At 44.8% G+C, this 16,115-nt stretch overlaps 1 protein-coding gene and 1 non-coding gene across 2 annotated transcripts in view; both read right to left on the reverse strand.

The window, feature by feature from the left end:
* Nucleotides 1–16,115, reverse strand: part of LOC144670314 (histone H2B-like) — a 1,149,071-nt gene that overhangs the window by 55,540 nt on the left and 1,077,416 nt on the right. The window lies entirely within an intron of this gene.
* On the reverse strand, nucleotides 298–369 carry trnaw-cca (transfer RNA tryptophan (anticodon CCA)). The gene has a single exon. It is a non-coding gene; the product is annotated as a tRNA-Trp (tRNA).

Consider the following 16,115-nt stretch of genomic DNA (forward strand, 5'->3'; position numbering starts at 1 on the left):
GGTAGGAGAGTTACCCACTGAGCCACTTTCAGCAAGTGCTTAAAAAGGTAGTGTTTGCTCACTGGAGTTTCAGCCTTGATTCTTGTGCTGAAGTCCAAGAGTGGGACTTGAACCTACAACCTCGGAATTCAGAGGCAAGAGTGCTACCAAATGAGTCACAGCTGATACTGGCACAGCCATCTATCGAAATTGCTTTTGAAATTAACCTGTTCGCCAAGATCCCCGCAAAATGATTACTGATATACAAGCCCGCTTTTATATCTGTAATCATTTTGCCACTTGAGCAGTAAATCTTTTTGAGCCTGATGTGATTTGAACACGCAACTTTCTGATCTGGAGTCAGACGCGCTACCGTTGCGCCACAAGCCCATCTGTTGAACATGGTATCGTACTGCTCCTAGATTCGCTTCTTTACACCTTGATTATACTCCGGGGATTGGAATTTTGCTTAATCCCCATTTTCCCTCCGTTCTGTCGGGTCAGTGATTAATTTAAACTGTTTTCTAGGCTGTCTGCTGTTTAAGTATTTCCCAGACATTACTTATACTTTTCGCTTCTAACTTCTGTTTGATACAAAATGTCCCGGAATATATTAAGGACAAATGCAGAACTCCGCCAACTCCGAGTGACCTCGAAACAGCAACCTTGAATTTAATCGCTGAATCCACAAACCAATACCGACGCTCACACTGCTGCTGCACTGAGCTTGTGTCAGAAACCCTGAACTCGGGTGTCACTGAGTGACGGCGACGTTTGCGGCCAACGCCGCGCACGCGCATGGATGCGCGTCCGCCATCTTTATTGGGGGCAATATGCAGAAAGGCGCATGCGCAGTCATCGCTGACCCTGGATTACAAAATTCACGCTTTTCACAACCACTCCATCCGCAGCTCAGCACAAACCTCACAGACAGGGCTAGAAAGAGCAAATGGGACCCACTCTGTTCCCCCATTCTCACCCCACCACCCAATTAAAATGACATGGTGGCGCCTTTTTAAAAAATATATCAAAGGATGAAATGTCGAAAGTAATTTCTGGGGGGAGAGAAAGTGGGAGAGTCAGGGAAATGACCGCGGCCCCAGTGCCGGCCCGCCGCGAGGCTCAGGAAGCGCGGAATTGTTTGAAATTTCCGGCCAGCCATTCCATTAGTTCAGAAAGATGTGAAAGATATTTTCCGAGTGAAATATTTCCAGACCATGTCCCATATGATTCTCGTCAGCATGAAAATTCATCGCGGAAATAGCGTAAGATACACACATTTGATCAGGTCATGATTTACATCACTCACACCTTAAACATGAGGTCCCTGATGAAATCACGATGACTTGGAATTTCTCCGAAAATGTCAGCTGACCTCAGGGACTGGCAGAATTGCATTACCCACGTGATTGGCGTGGCGCAACCACAGGCCCAGCTGGCGAGTGGCGCAAACTGATATCACTCCTTCTGATCTTCACCAGAACAGAGTTAGATGTAACATTGTTTAGCAAACACATCGAGAGATGAAACAAACTTATTTATTCCAAAATTCATTCAATTCCGCTTTAATACTGGGTGGCTTTAATTCTTATTCCACATTCCATTCTGGGAATTGCAACGCTCTTTATTAAAATATGCTTTTTATGTCATTTCATGTGTTAATTCCTAAGAGCCCTTTAATGTTTGGAAGAACAATCAGAACCTTCAGCTGCCAAGTAAGAACGTGGTTTTCAGGGAGTTCCACCAGATTTCCGTTTAAAAGGATCACAAAAGACTCAAGCCTGCAATCTTCTGAGACCTTAATCAACACCGAAGTCAGATATAGTCATACTCATGGAATGATGCCTGACAGATCATGTCGCGGAGGTGGCGGCACAGTGTCAATGTCCATCACCAAAATTGGCTCGGAACGACCAGCACAGGGCGAGCTGGCCGAGTCCTAAAGGGCATTCATGTTGACACTCACAATACAAGTATAGTATATCTACAGGCCCCCATTTATCCACTCAACACGTTGCCCCTTAAAGTAACTCTAATAAATGGGTTGTAGGTTGATTCCCCTGGCTGGTGGGTCCAGAACCAGAGGGAACAGTGTCAGAATAAAGGCCAGGCTATTTAAGACTGAGGTGAGGCGCAATTTCTTCACTCAGAGGGAGGTGAATCTTTGAAATTCTCTACCCAGGAGGTCTGAAAGCCCGGATCTGTCACCTGGAGTTAATGCCTGTGCTCTGACAGCTAAATTATACAATGTCGAGTTTCCTAGTATTTTCTGGCCACATTTTCTGCTGAAAGGTGACACTTTATTTGCTGGGCAGTTTAAGGACCCTCAATGAAACTCACTCATAAACATTCAAATGTGACAGTGTTTATTGCATGGGGCTTCCATTTATTCAGACACAGATCTGTGATAACAGTAGCTTGGGCTGGGATGTGATTCAGACCCACAGCTTTCTGATCTGAAGTTCGATGTATTCCTGTGTGACAAAAGAATTTGCTAACTTTTTCTGTGGAGTGTTGTTCAATGGCATCAAGGGCGGAGATGTGACACCGATCCCTCGGCCACAGTTTTGTTTTTTGCAGTGTCTAGTAAGGGAGAACCAGTTGCAGACATGGGCATCAAAATATGTGAATATCTTTACCTTGTTTTCGGAGAAGGCACTAAAACATTCACCACCATCAGCAGCGCAGGATTTTACCAAATTCTGGATAAAATTGACTGTCCATCAAAGCTCCTCCGTCCTTTCATTACAACATGCACTGTACTGTATGGTTTGACCGCACCACTTCCAAAACCTTCAGGGTTAAGAATGGAGTGAAATGAAGAATGTGTTGTTTCCTTGCCCCACTTTGTTTAGTATTTAATTTTCTCATGATCCTGCCCTTTGCCTTCCCTGCAGATTTCCTGCATAACAGGTCAGATAGCAAACGGTTAAATTGTCACAGTTGAAAGTGAAGGCAAAGATACAGCAGGTCTTGATCAGAGAACTCCTCTATCTGATGATACCACACTCATCGCCAACAGGGATTCTCAGCTACAGAGATTCATGGATTGTCCTTCCCATGCCTGTAACTTGTTCTCCCCAGAATACTTACAGTAGAATGTATAATGTGAGGAATAAGTGTCCCGTGGTGCAGCACAGGAGTGTCACTGCTTCTCTGGGTTCGAGTCCCACTCTAGGACTTGATGGCCAAACAGGTTAATCATCAATCTGTAAATCATTCCAATACGCCTATGGCTGGCAGGAAGAGAAGGAGAGTCTCCTGGTTGGCAAGGCTTGGTGCAGAGTTGTGCACCTCAGGTTCTTGCCACGAGCGCCCTCTTTCAGGGGGAAAACAAGCTAGCCATAGAAACAGATGTAAGCACTTGTTTTGTCTTCCTCAGACGCCACTGGACATGGGAAGAGAAACGAAGGAAGAACAAGTATAAAATGGGGATATCAAGTCAGATAATAATGCAGCATCAGGCCAATGGTTTCCGATGAAACAATTCATACATTACTTTCGGATGGCAGCTGTTCATCCATCTGCCATTCACACCATCATCAGACAAATCTTTCATTTCTTTACTTGTCTCTTTACCACTCCCTTTAGCCTTGCACCAGCAACTCACTTATAATTTAAACTTTCCTGCCCTCCACGCTACTTTAGAAAGGATAAGACAGCAGGTTATACCGGTTATTGTAATGAATGACGACCCACAATAAATTAATAATATGACAATGAATGAACAGCTAGCAATAAGTGACCACAAAATGTTAGTGGTAGACATTCAGTTCGAGTCTAAAGGTCACACACATATCACAGTTTTCACCTTAAGTAAGGCCGATAAGGACGGAATGAGTGGAAAACTGAACACGTTAAATCACAATCAGCTTGCTAAACAAGACAGGGAATAATTGAAGGCTCTCAAAGAAGTATTTAGTGCAATATGTAGCTAATACAAGCCCGAAACAAACGAATACAAATGAACCTTCACTTTAATAGTTCATGGTGATTTTTGGGGAAGGGATTCCATGTTTTTAACCAGGGATTAAGAAATCATGATGATGTCTGTCCAAATAATTATTAACTGCGTCTTTGTGAAAATGTTGTCCCGTTTTGCTGACGTTCTTGTATTTCTGAATGGTACTTGTCATAGGGAGGATGCTGCTGTTCAAATAAACATGGTGACTTACTGTCAGATCGTATAGATCTAACATTATCTGACAAATATGTATAAACTGCACTATACTGTTTCCATCTAAGGGAATAACTTTTGCTTTTCAGATAATCCTCGAGTGCAGGAGAACAAAAGAAGGGCAGCTGCCTATGTCAGGACTTTTGGAGAAAACGGTTGAGATAAAGTTGAAAGCCTGAGCTGGTGTGTGTTTGCAGCATTTACAGTTTGTGTCCTTGCGTAAATAAAAACAATTTGAGATTGCAGATTGAAGTGTTGACCGGGCGTAATAAACTGATACAAATATTCTGTCAATAAAAGTGATTGAGTGTTGCATAAAATGCTACCTTTGGTGTTAATGGGAATACAAATAGTGGAGAATGGTTTTGATCTAGTGATCTCTGGGCTACAGGCCGATCACGACTCAGCTGCACCATTCTGCGAGATAAGGGCTCCAGCGTACAGCCCACGAGTGTTTAGTAGTAGCTGGGCAATTTTTTTTAAGACAGTGAGTTGTGATGATTCAGAATGCGCTGTCTGATAGCCTAGAACTGAATGTCGGCCACTAAAACTTTGTGGTCACTTTTTGCTAGATGTTCATTCATTGTCATATTATTAATAGATTTTGGGTCGTTATTCATTACAATATCTGGTATAACCTGCTGTCTTGTTGTTTTGAAAGTAGTGTAGAGGGCAAGAAAGTTTAAATGACAAGCGAGTTGGTGATTCAATGGTACATTTAAAAGGGAATTGGAATACAGAAATGACAATATTTTCAGTTGGATCTGAAACGATCAGAGGAATGGGACAGGGCCCACACTCTGAGTCGAGTGACCTCTGGGTGAGTTGTTGTTGAATGAAATGGCGGACAGAAATAACCAGAATGCTCAGCGGCTCGGAAAGCGGCCTCTCGCCACCAGAAAGGCCACATAGCGCAGGCGCAGGAAATTCCGCCCCCGGAGGTTTCTGTTTGCGTAGAGCATGCGCAGTGTGGCTCCTGGAAGCTGAGCCGGGGGTGACCGAGTCTCAGCGGCTCTCAGAGCCCGAATCGGAGCCGCCAGGATCGGCAGACGTGCGGCGAGGGACCTGGGCTGGCGGCGGGACCATGAAGCCGATGGTTGTTGCAGACTGAAGGTCAGTGAGATGAAACATTGAGCTCAACAATTTCAGACCGTAAACTCCGTTCTTCATTTTGTTTCCTTTGCTTGTTTCGTTTTATTTTTTCAGTTCGCAGCTCAGCTGCTCCAGGCACAGGTTTTGTTTCTTTGCTTCTTTTCTTGCCCCATCTCCATTCCCTTTGGCCCTGGAGACTAACTTTTCTGTCACTCAACCTCTCCTGTCTTCCACCCGGTCACAAACCTTCCTTGTGTCCTTGTCCCACACACCCCTGGTTTCGAACCTATTCCATCTCTCACTTTTCCCAGTCCTGGTGAAAGGTCACAGCTGAAACACTAACTCTGTTTTTCTCAGGACACAGATGCTGCCTAATCTGCTGAGTTTTCTTTTCCAACATTTTCTGTTTTAATTTAAGATTTCCATCACCTCTTCCGTATTCTGCTTTTTGATGAGCACAGAGCTGAACCCAGTCAGAGTCAACACCTTCAGAAGAGAGAGTGGAGAGATGGTGCCGGAGGGAGGGCTTTGGATTCCTGGGGCATTGGTACAGGTTCTGGGGAAGGTGGGATCTGTACAAACCAGACAGTCTACACCTGAATAGGACTAGGACGAGTGTCCTTTAAGGGAGATTTGCTAGTGTTCTTGGGGAGGGTTTTAACTAGGTTGGCGGAAGGATGGGAACCTGAAGGCAGATTCAGGTCGGACAAATTCAGAGCAGAAAGCGGGAGACAGCAAATTAGCGAGTGACTCTGAAAGACAGAAGAAGCAAAGGTTAAATGCAACGGATTTGGCAAAGTTAAAAGGTATTTATTTAAATGCAAGGAATTTAGCAAAAAAGCAAATGAGCTGAGGGAAAAGATAGTCACGTGGCAGCATGATTATCATTGCTATAATGGAGACTTGACTTAAAGAGGGCCAAAAATGGCAGCTCAACATCCCTGGACATAGAGTTTTCAGGCAGGGTAGAGAGGGGCCTAAAAGAATGTGGTGGGGTAGCATTACTGATTAAATAATCAATTACTGCTGTGTGGAGGGATGAAATATAAAATGATTTATCAAATCGTGCTTGCACACGAGCAGGGGAGAGACCTCATCCTGAGTGAGGCACAGCCAGAGTGAGTGTGGGTATTGGCAATTTGGTGCACAGTGGGAATTCGGTGCAGAGTGGAAGAGGTGTTCTTGCATTTTTTCTTTGCTATCCAACTTCTTAAATCTTCAGAGAGTGGTCTTGCTCTGCTGCAGCAGTAGAGGCTACAAGGGAGAGAAATGACTGGTAAGTAGTGGGTAAGGTCGGGTAAGTATTTACTACTTTTATCGCTTATAGTTTAAGGTCTTTTTGTGGATTATAGTTTGTATATTCTGTAGTAACGAGGATCAGGAAAGAAGGGCCCTAGAGTAATTGATTTAAAAGGCTTAATTTAAAGGGATAGCAGGAGATCTCAAAGTCGTGGTGTGCTCCTCGTGCTCCCTGTGGGAAGCCGGGAACGTTTCTAGTACCCGGGACCAGCATGTGTGCAGGAAGTGCATCCAACTGCAGCTCCTGGAAGCTCGGGTTTCAGAGCTGGAATGGTGGTTGGGGACACTGTGGAGCATCTGCGAGTCTGAGAGCATCGTGGATAGCACGTTTAGAGAGGGGGTCACACCGCAGCTGAAGGGACTTGAGGAAGGAAGGAAATGGTTGACCACCAGACAGTCCAAGAGAAACAGGTAGTTCAGGAGTCCCCTGGGGTCTCGATTGCAAATTGGTTGGAAGCTGATGAGGGCACTGGTTCCTCCAGGGAGTGCAGACAGAGCTAAGTTTCTGGCACCACAAGCAGCCTGCCTGTAGAGGAGGGGAGGAAGAGCAAAAGTAACAGGGGATACTATTGTCAAGGGAACAGATAGGCGCTACCGTGGCCGTCAACGTGACTCCAGGATGGTGTGTTGCCTCCCTGGTGCCAGGATCCGGGATGTCACTGAATGGCTGCAGGGTGTCCTAAAGGGGGAGGGTGATAAGGCAGAGGTCATGGTACATGCTGGTACCGATGACATAGATAGAACGAGGGATATGAGGGCTTACATCAAGAATTCAGAGAGTTAGGCAGTAGACTGAAAAGCAGGACCTTTCGGGTTGTAATCTCTGGATTACTCCCAGTGCCACGTGCTAGCAAGCACAGAAATAGGAGAATAACGCAGATGAATATGTGGCTTAAGAGTTAGTGCAGGAGGGAGGGTTTTAGATTCCTGAATCATTGGGACTGTTTCTGGGGAAGGTGGGACCTGTACAAGTGGGATAGTCTACATCTGAACCTGAGCAGGACTAACATCCTTGTGGGCGGGTTTGCTAGTGCTGTTGGGAGGAGCTTGAACTAATTCGGCAGGGGGAGGGGACACAGAACGTTAGCAGAATAGGGACACATCATAATACAGTAAAACAATCAAGTCAGAGGGAATACAGCTGCATTAAGTTTCAGTGGAGTAAGGCAAGGCTGGATGGCCTATACTTTAATGCCAGGAGTGTTATATGTGAAACGGATGAGTTAAGGGTGAGGATTGACACATGGAATGGTGATATAACAGCCATCACGGAGACGTGGTTGAGAGAGGGGCAGGATTTGCAGCTCAACATTTCGGGATATCGAATCTTCAGGCAAGACAGGGAGGGGGTAAAAGAGGCGGAGGCATTGCATTATTAGTTAAGGAGTCAGTTAATGCAGTAAGGAGAGAGGATAACTTGGAGGGGACATCAAATGAAGCTTTATGGGCAGAGCTTAGGAATAAAAAAGGGGCAGCCACATTGTTAGGTGTGTATTATAAACCCCCAGATAGTCAGCGGGAAATTGAGGAGCAAATATGTGCACAATTTGCAGAGATGTGTAAAAACAATAACAATAGGATATTTATATTAGGTGATTTCAACTTTCCCAACATTAATTGGGATAGACATAGTGTTAAGTGGAGGGATTTCTTGAAATGTGCACAGGAGAACTTTTTAGGTCAATTTGTAGAGGGTCCAACAAGGGACGGTGCATTGCTGGACCAAATTCTGGGGAATGAAGCCGGACAGGTGGCTGAGGTGGTAGTTGGGGAGCATTTTAGTGATAACGATCACAACATGGTACAATTTAAGCTTGTTATGGACAAAAAAATAGACAAGTTGCAAAAACAAAATGTTTTGGATTGGGGTAGACTGCATTTTAGTAAAATAAGGTGGGTCTGGCCAAGGTAGACTGGGAACAGCTTGTGGGGAAATCTACAGAAGAGCAGTGGGGGGCGTTGAAAAAGGAAATTGGGAGGTTACAGGCTCAACATGTTCCCTCTAGGGTGACAGGAAGGAGTAACAAGCCCAGAGAACCATGGATGACCAGAGATATTCAGGATACGATGAGAAGGAAAAGAGAGGCTTTTAGCAGGTACAAGGGGAGCAAATCAGCAGAGGCATTAGTGGAGTACATAAAGTGCAGGGTGGAGCTTAAGAAAGCAATTAGCACAGCAAAGGGGGATATGAGAACGCTCTGGCTAGTTAAAGTAGGGAAAATCCCAAGATATTCTATAAGTATATCAATGGGAAGAGGATAACCAGGGAAAGAGTAGGGCCTATTAGGGACCAAGGGGGAAATCTATGGATGGAGCCAGAGAAGATCGGTAGAGTGTTGAACGAATTCTTCACATCCGTCTTCACCCAAGAGAATGAGGATGAAGGTATGGAACTCAGGGAGAGGGACTGCGAGGTTCTTGAGCAAGTTGATATAGGGAGTGACAAGGTATTGGAGGTGTCGGCAGGCTTAAAAGTGGACAAATTTCCAGGTCTGGATGATTTGTGTCCCAAACTGCTGAGGGAGGCAAGGGAGGAGATCGCAGGGACTCTGACCCAAATTTTCAATTCCACTCTGGCCACAGGGGAGGTGCCAGAGGACTGGAGAACAGCTAATCTGGTTCCGCTACTTAAGAAGGGTTGTAGAGATAAGCCAGGGAACTGCAGGCCAGTGAGTCTCACGTCAGTAGTAGGGAAAATATTGGACAAAATTCTGAAGGAGAGAATCTATCTCCACTTGGAGAGGCAAGGTTTGATCAGGGATAGTCAGCATGGCTTTGTCAGAGGGAGGTCATGCCTAACAAATTTGATTGAATTTTTTGAGGAGGTGACCAGGTGTGTAGATGAGGGTAGTGCAGGTGATGTAGTTTATATGGATTTCAGCAAAGCCTTTGACAAGGTCCCACATGGGAGACTTATAAAGAAGGCAAATGCACATGGGATACAGGGTAATTTGATGAGGTGGGTTCAAAATTGGCTTAGTTGTAGGAGGCAGAGGGTGATGACAGAAGGCTGCTTTAGTGACTGGAAGCCAGTGTTCTTTAGCGTACCACAGTGATCTGTGCTGGGTCCCCTATTATTCATCATTTATATAAACGATATAGATGACAATGTGGGGGATAGGATTAGTAAGTTTGTGGATGACACAAAGATTGGCCGGATGGTTAACAGTGAGGTTGAGTGTCTTGGGCTAGAGGAAGATATGGACGGGATGGTCAAATAGGCAGATAAGTGGCAGATGGAATTTCACCCTGAAAAGTGTGAGGTGATACACTTTGGAAGGAGTAATTTGACAAGGAAGCATTCAATGAATGGCATGACACGAGGATGTTCTGAGGAACAAAGGGACCATGGCGTGTGTGTCCATAGATCTCTGAAGGCGGAGGGGTATGTTAATGGGGTGGTGAAAAAGGCATTTGGGACACTTGCCTTTATCAATCGAGGCATAGATTACAAAAGTAGGGAGGTCATGTTGGAGTTGTATACAACCTTGGTGAGGCCACAGCTGGAATACTGTGTGCAGTTCTGGTCACCACATTATAGGAAGGATGTGATTGCATTGGAGGGGGAGCAGAGGAAATTCATCAGGATGTTGCCTGGGATGAAACATTTAAGTTATGAAGAGAGGTTGGATAGAGTTGGGTTGTTTTCGTTGGAGCAGAGAAGACTGAGGGGCGACCTGATCGAGGTGTGCAAGTTTATGAGGGGCATGGACAGGGTGGATCGGGAGCAGCTGCTCCCCTTTGTTGAGGGATCAGTCATGAGGGGACACAAGTTCAAGGTGAGGGGCAGGAGTTTAGGGGCGATGTGAGGATTAACTTTTTTACCCAGAGGGTGGTGACGGTTTGGAATGCATTGACTGGGAGGGTGGTGGAGGCGGGTTGCCTCTCATCCTTTAAAAAGTACCTGGATGAGCAGTTGGCACATCATAACATTCAAGGCTATGGGGCAGGTGCTGGTAAATGGGATTAGGTAGGTAGGTCAGGTGTTTCTCACATGTCGGTGCAGACTCGATTGGATGAAGGGCCTCTTCTGCACTGTGTGATTCTGTGAAATCATGCTATATGTATTAAGCTCAGAAATATGAAAGGGGGCAGCCACACTACGGGGAATGTACTATAGATCCCCAAATAGTGAGATGGAGCTAGAAGAGCAAATATGTAGGAAAATTTCTGAGTGCAAAAACAGGAAGGTAATAATAGTTGGGGACTTCAACTACCCGAATATCAATTAGGATACAAACAGTGTAATAGGCACAGAGGACATAAAATTCTTCAACTGCATTGAATAGAACATTTTTAGTCGGCATGTAACAAGACCAGTGAAAGGGAGTGAAATTCTAGATTTAGCCAGAGGAAATGAAGCTCGGCAAGTGGATGAAGTCGCAGTGATTGACCATTTTGGCTATAGTGACCATATTACAGTTAGATTTAGCATAATTATGGAAAAGGATGAAGATAGCACAGGAGTAAAAGTTCTAAATTGGGGAAAGACACATTTTATGAAGCTGAGAGGTGTTCTGGAGAGTGTGGACTAGTTACAGATCTTAATGAGCAAGAGAATAACTAAGGAAAGGGTAGGGCCTATCAGAGATGTATACGGTAACTTGTGCGTTGATGCTGAAGATGTAGGCTGGATTCTTAATGAGTACTTTGTCTCTGTCCTCACTAAGGAGAGGGATGTTCTGGAGGGTTTGACATCCTTGAAGTTCGATAAATAACCAGGGCCAGATGGGTTGTATCCCAGGCTGTTAAAGGAAGCCAGGACGGAAATAGCGAATGCTCTGAGGACAGTTTTCCATTTCTCCCAAGATATATTCGAGGTAACAGAGGATTGGAGGTCTGTGAACATTGCACTGTTATTTAAAAAGGGCGCAAGGGATAGTCCAAATGATTATAGGCCAGTCAGCCTGACTTCAGTGGTGGGAAAATTATTAGAATCAATCCTGAGAGACAGGATAAACCCTCGCTTAGAAAGGAATGGATTAATCAGAGAGGGTCAGCATGCTTTTGTTAGGAGAAGGTCGTGTCTTACTAACTTAATCAATGCTTTTGAGGAAGTAACAAGGAAGACTGTGGGTAAAAGAAGCATATCGAATGCTTTCTTTTATTGGATGAGGCATTGAATATAAAAGCAGGCATGTAATGCTGGAATTGTATAAAATACTGGTTAGGCCACAGCTGGCATTTTGTGTACAATTCTGGTCACCACATTACAGGAAGTATACAATTCCTCCAGAGAGCGCACAGAGGAGACACAAGAATATTGCCAGGACTTGAGAATTGCAGCTATGAGGAAAGATTGGATAGACTGGGGTTGTTTTCCTGAGGAGGCTGAGGATGACCTGATTGAGGTGTACAAGATTGAGGAGTTTTTTGTATATTAATTCATGGGATATGAGGTTTGCTGGCTGGGCCAGCATTTGTTGCCCATCCTCATTTGCCCTTGAGAAGGTGGTGGTGAGCTGCCTTCTTGAACCACTGCCATCCATGTGGTGTATGTAGGCCCACAGTGCTGTTAGGAAGGGAGTTCCAGGATTTTGACCCAGCGACAGTGAAGGAGTCTAGACAGAGTAGACAGGGATGCTCGGTTTCCCCAAGCAGAGAGGCTAATTACAAGGGGACACAGATTTAAGGTGATTGGTTGAAGGATTGGAGGGGACATGAGGAAAGATTTCTTCACCCAGAGGGTGGTGGATGTTTGGAATTTGCTGCCTGGTTTGGTGGTGGAGGCAGAAGCCCTCAGCTCATTTTAAAGGTGCCTGGATCTGCGCCTAAAGTGCTGTAACCTGCAAGGATACAGGCCGGGTGCTGGAAGGTGGGATTAGAATGGGCAGCGAGTTTTTCTTTTTTTTCTTTTCGCCCAGCCCAGGCACTAAAGGCTGAGTGGCTTCTTTCTGTGGTGTAACTTTCCTATGGTTCTATTGTTCTATGGAGTCAATACCTTCAGGAGAGGATAGTGGAACCAGTGAGTGTAGAACTGAACCCAGCCAGAGTCAGCACCTTCAGGGGAGGAGAGAAAAGTCGATGAAAAGGAAAATAGCTGGAGTTGGTGCGATGGGTTTGGATTTCTGCGCTGGGAGGAGGAAGTGTGTGTGGGACATGGTTTTACAGCTTTGGGGGAACAAGAGAGGAAAGAATGTTGCAGAGAAATTAAATTGTTCTGAATTTCTATCCTGTACTTAATGATTTTTAAACTCCTTTTACAGGGTAGAAAGGGAGCATCTGCAGACAGAACACTCATTCCTCGGAACCTGAATATGATAGGTCTTTGAATGTGGAATGAGAAATATTTGTCTGTTCTCTCTGTGGGAAAAGATTTCATACGTCAGTGAGACTGGAAAAGCACCGAGACACACACACCCCCCCCCGAGTGAGAGTGTTCCAGTGCACTGACTGTGGAAGGAGCTTTAACCAGTTATACAACTTGAAAAAGGATCTCACAATTCACAGTGGGGAGAAACCATACACACGTGTGCATGGACAAGGCTTCATTTGAATGTCCGACCTGGAGAGACACAAGGGCTCCTGCACTGCGGAGAAACCGTGGAAATGTGGGGACTGTGGGAAGGGATTCAGATCTCCATCCCTACTGGAAACTCATCGACGCATTCACACTGGGGAGAGACCGTTCATCTGCTCCGAGTGTGGGAAGGGATTCACTCACTCATCTGCCCTGCTGAAACACCAGCGAAGTCACACTCTGGAACGGCCTTACACCTGTTTCCTGTGTCAGAAAGGATTCACAACGACATCCAATCTGTCCGCACACCAGCGAGTTCACACTGGGGAGAGGCCGTTCACCTGCTCCGTGTGTCAGAAAGGTTTCAAAACTACATCCAACCTATTGACACACCAGCGAGTTCACACTGGGGAGAGGCCATTCACCTGCTCCAGGTGTGGGAAGGGATTCACTCAGTCATCCCAGCTCACTAAACATCAACTTGTCCACACTGACCAGAGACCGTTTCAATGCCCTGTGTGTGAGAAGAGCTTTAAAAGCACAAAGCAGCTGCTGGAACACCAACACACTCACAGTGGGGAGAGGCCATTCCCCTGCTCCGTGTGTGGGAAAGCATTTCCTCGGTTATTCCATCTGCAGCAACACCAAGTAGTTCACACTGAGCAGAGGCCTTTTCAATTCCCTGACTGTTAGAAGAGCTTTAAAAGCAGCAATAATCTGCGGAAGCACCAACGCACTCACTCAGGTGAGAGGCCGTTCACCTGCTCTGTGTGTGAGAAGACATTTAATTGTTCATCCAACCTATTGACACACCAGCGAATTCACACTGGGGAGAGGCCATTCATCTGCTCTGTGTGTGGGAAAGGATTCACTCGGCCATCGAACCTCACTGAACATCAACTAGTTCACACTGAGCAGAGACCTTTTCAATGTCCGGACTGTGAGAAGAGCTTTAAAAGCAGCAATGATCTGCGGAAGCACCAATGCACTCACTCTGGGCAGAGGCCGTTCCCCTGCTCTGTGTGTGGGAAGGGATTCACTCGGTCATCCAATCTGCTGCAACATCAGCGAGTTCACATGTGACTGCAGGGGTTGGATTCTGCTGTCAATGCTGCTGTTAATCACATCCATAACTGAACCATGTTCATTCTGACAGTCAGATATTTTGAGATTGATTCAATAATTAATCTAGTTTTAAATACATTATGTTGGGTCCTTAATTTCTCCAAGTTCATGGAGACTAATTGATGTCCCGTTAATGACTGTTCTATATTTGGGTCTTTTCCCCTTTACAACTTGATTATTTCAGTTATCATCCTTTCAATTACTCTCAGGGACAAGTCTCAGCTCCCCGTACCTTCCAGAGTGCCTGTCCTAGCCTTGGTATTCAGGAAAGGTATCAGTAACATTCCCGGGAGCACTAAACACAAAATCCAGTCTGTTAATCACTTTCAGCTACTGGACATAGTGTGTGTCCTACTGCATCTCTCTCACCTTCGATGTGTGAATAAAGCATCACACCTATAAACCTGGTTTCAATTTAATTTAATTCAATTTAATTCAAGCTACTGCCATTATAAATCTGTAGCAATTTATTTCAATCATTTCATGTTTAATATTGATTTGGGATTTATTTTGTGGCAATCCTTAGATGTCTGGATCAATCAGTATTTCTGTTGCAAACGATTCAGCGTTTTCCGAACACTTGGAATAAGGTGATGGTGATATCACAAAAAGAGATCAGAGGAGCTTGAAGTCAGCACCTGACTCACACCAGGTTGAGTCTGATTTCCTTCCACTCTGATTAATGTTGTTCTTAATTGCCATCAGCTTCACGGACCCAGATTGGAAATGACTGGAGGCATTACAAACATAGCAGCTTATAAATTAGGAGCAGGAATCGGCCATTCGGCCCCTCCAGCCTGCTTCCCCCATTCAATAAGATCATGGCAGATGTTCTTCTGGCCTCAACTCCCACTTTCCTCCCTGCCTCCGATACCCTTTAACTCCTTTTTCAATCAAGAATCTATCTAACTTTGCCTTAAAATGTTCAATGGCTCTGCCTCCAGCTTAACTCCAGGGAGAGACAGAGAAAGGCATCTAAAAACAGGACAGGTCTGCTGTAAAATAACCAGGCGTTTAAAAGTGCCGTGCCTTCAGAACAGAAGAACCTTCTCTGATCCCTGTAAACCTGATTCCAGCTACTAAGCTCACATGTTTACGTAACCTCCGGCAATTCCACTGTGGAAGCCATTGCAGCTGCCAAGACAATTCTATAACTTAAAAACCTTCATTTCAGACAGCACAACATCTCGACTTCAAAATATATCCGGCCTGCACTGAGTATGGACTAAAATGATCCAATTTTATAAGTACTGTTCTATCTTCATTTGTATCTAATCCACATGTGTATGTGTTAGCAACTTTATCTATTCTTCAGTAAATTCCAGAGCAATAGAGTAAAATAAACTAATCATTTATTTTTTTAAGGAAAAAGGCTTTTTCGCTGGCTTATTTACAATTGAATTTGTCACTCCATGGGTAAGGAAATATACACAACATACAAATATATTGTTCATGGGCGACTTCAGGGAAACACCTTTAAAGCATCCGTGACATTATTAATAAAATCCATAGACATTCCACTGTCAACTACTTTAGTAACCTCTCCCAAAAATCAATCCTATTCATCAGGAATGACCTCCCCTTTACAAATCCATGTTGGCTTTCTCTGAACAGCTGAAAAACTTCGAGGCATTCAGACTCCCTATTCTTCATAGTGAACTCTCGGAATTCCCTGACAACAGGGCTTAGTCGAACTGGCCGACAATTCCCTGGTTTCCCTCTGACTCATTTCTTAAATGCTGGAATGACAGGCAATATTTTCCAATCTGAGGGAATGGTCCCCAAGTGGAGAGAAGTTTGAACACTTCTGTTCTCAACTCCTTCCTTTAATTCCCTGCAATGAAACATTCTCCTCTTGGAGTTTTGTTACTCGTTAGTGCCATTAGTTTCTTCATTACTATTATCTTGCTTATGTGAACTTAGTTGAGTCCTTCTTCCTGATTCAATAATAGATTCCTTGGAATACCTGAAATGCTGACTCTT

Source organism: Cetorhinus maximus, chromosome 31 (assembly GCF_964194155.1).
Source record: "Cetorhinus maximus chromosome 31, sCetMax3.hap1.1, whole genome shotgun sequence".
Taxonomy (NCBI): Eukaryota; Metazoa; Chordata; class Chondrichthyes; order Lamniformes; family Cetorhinidae; genus Cetorhinus; species Cetorhinus maximus.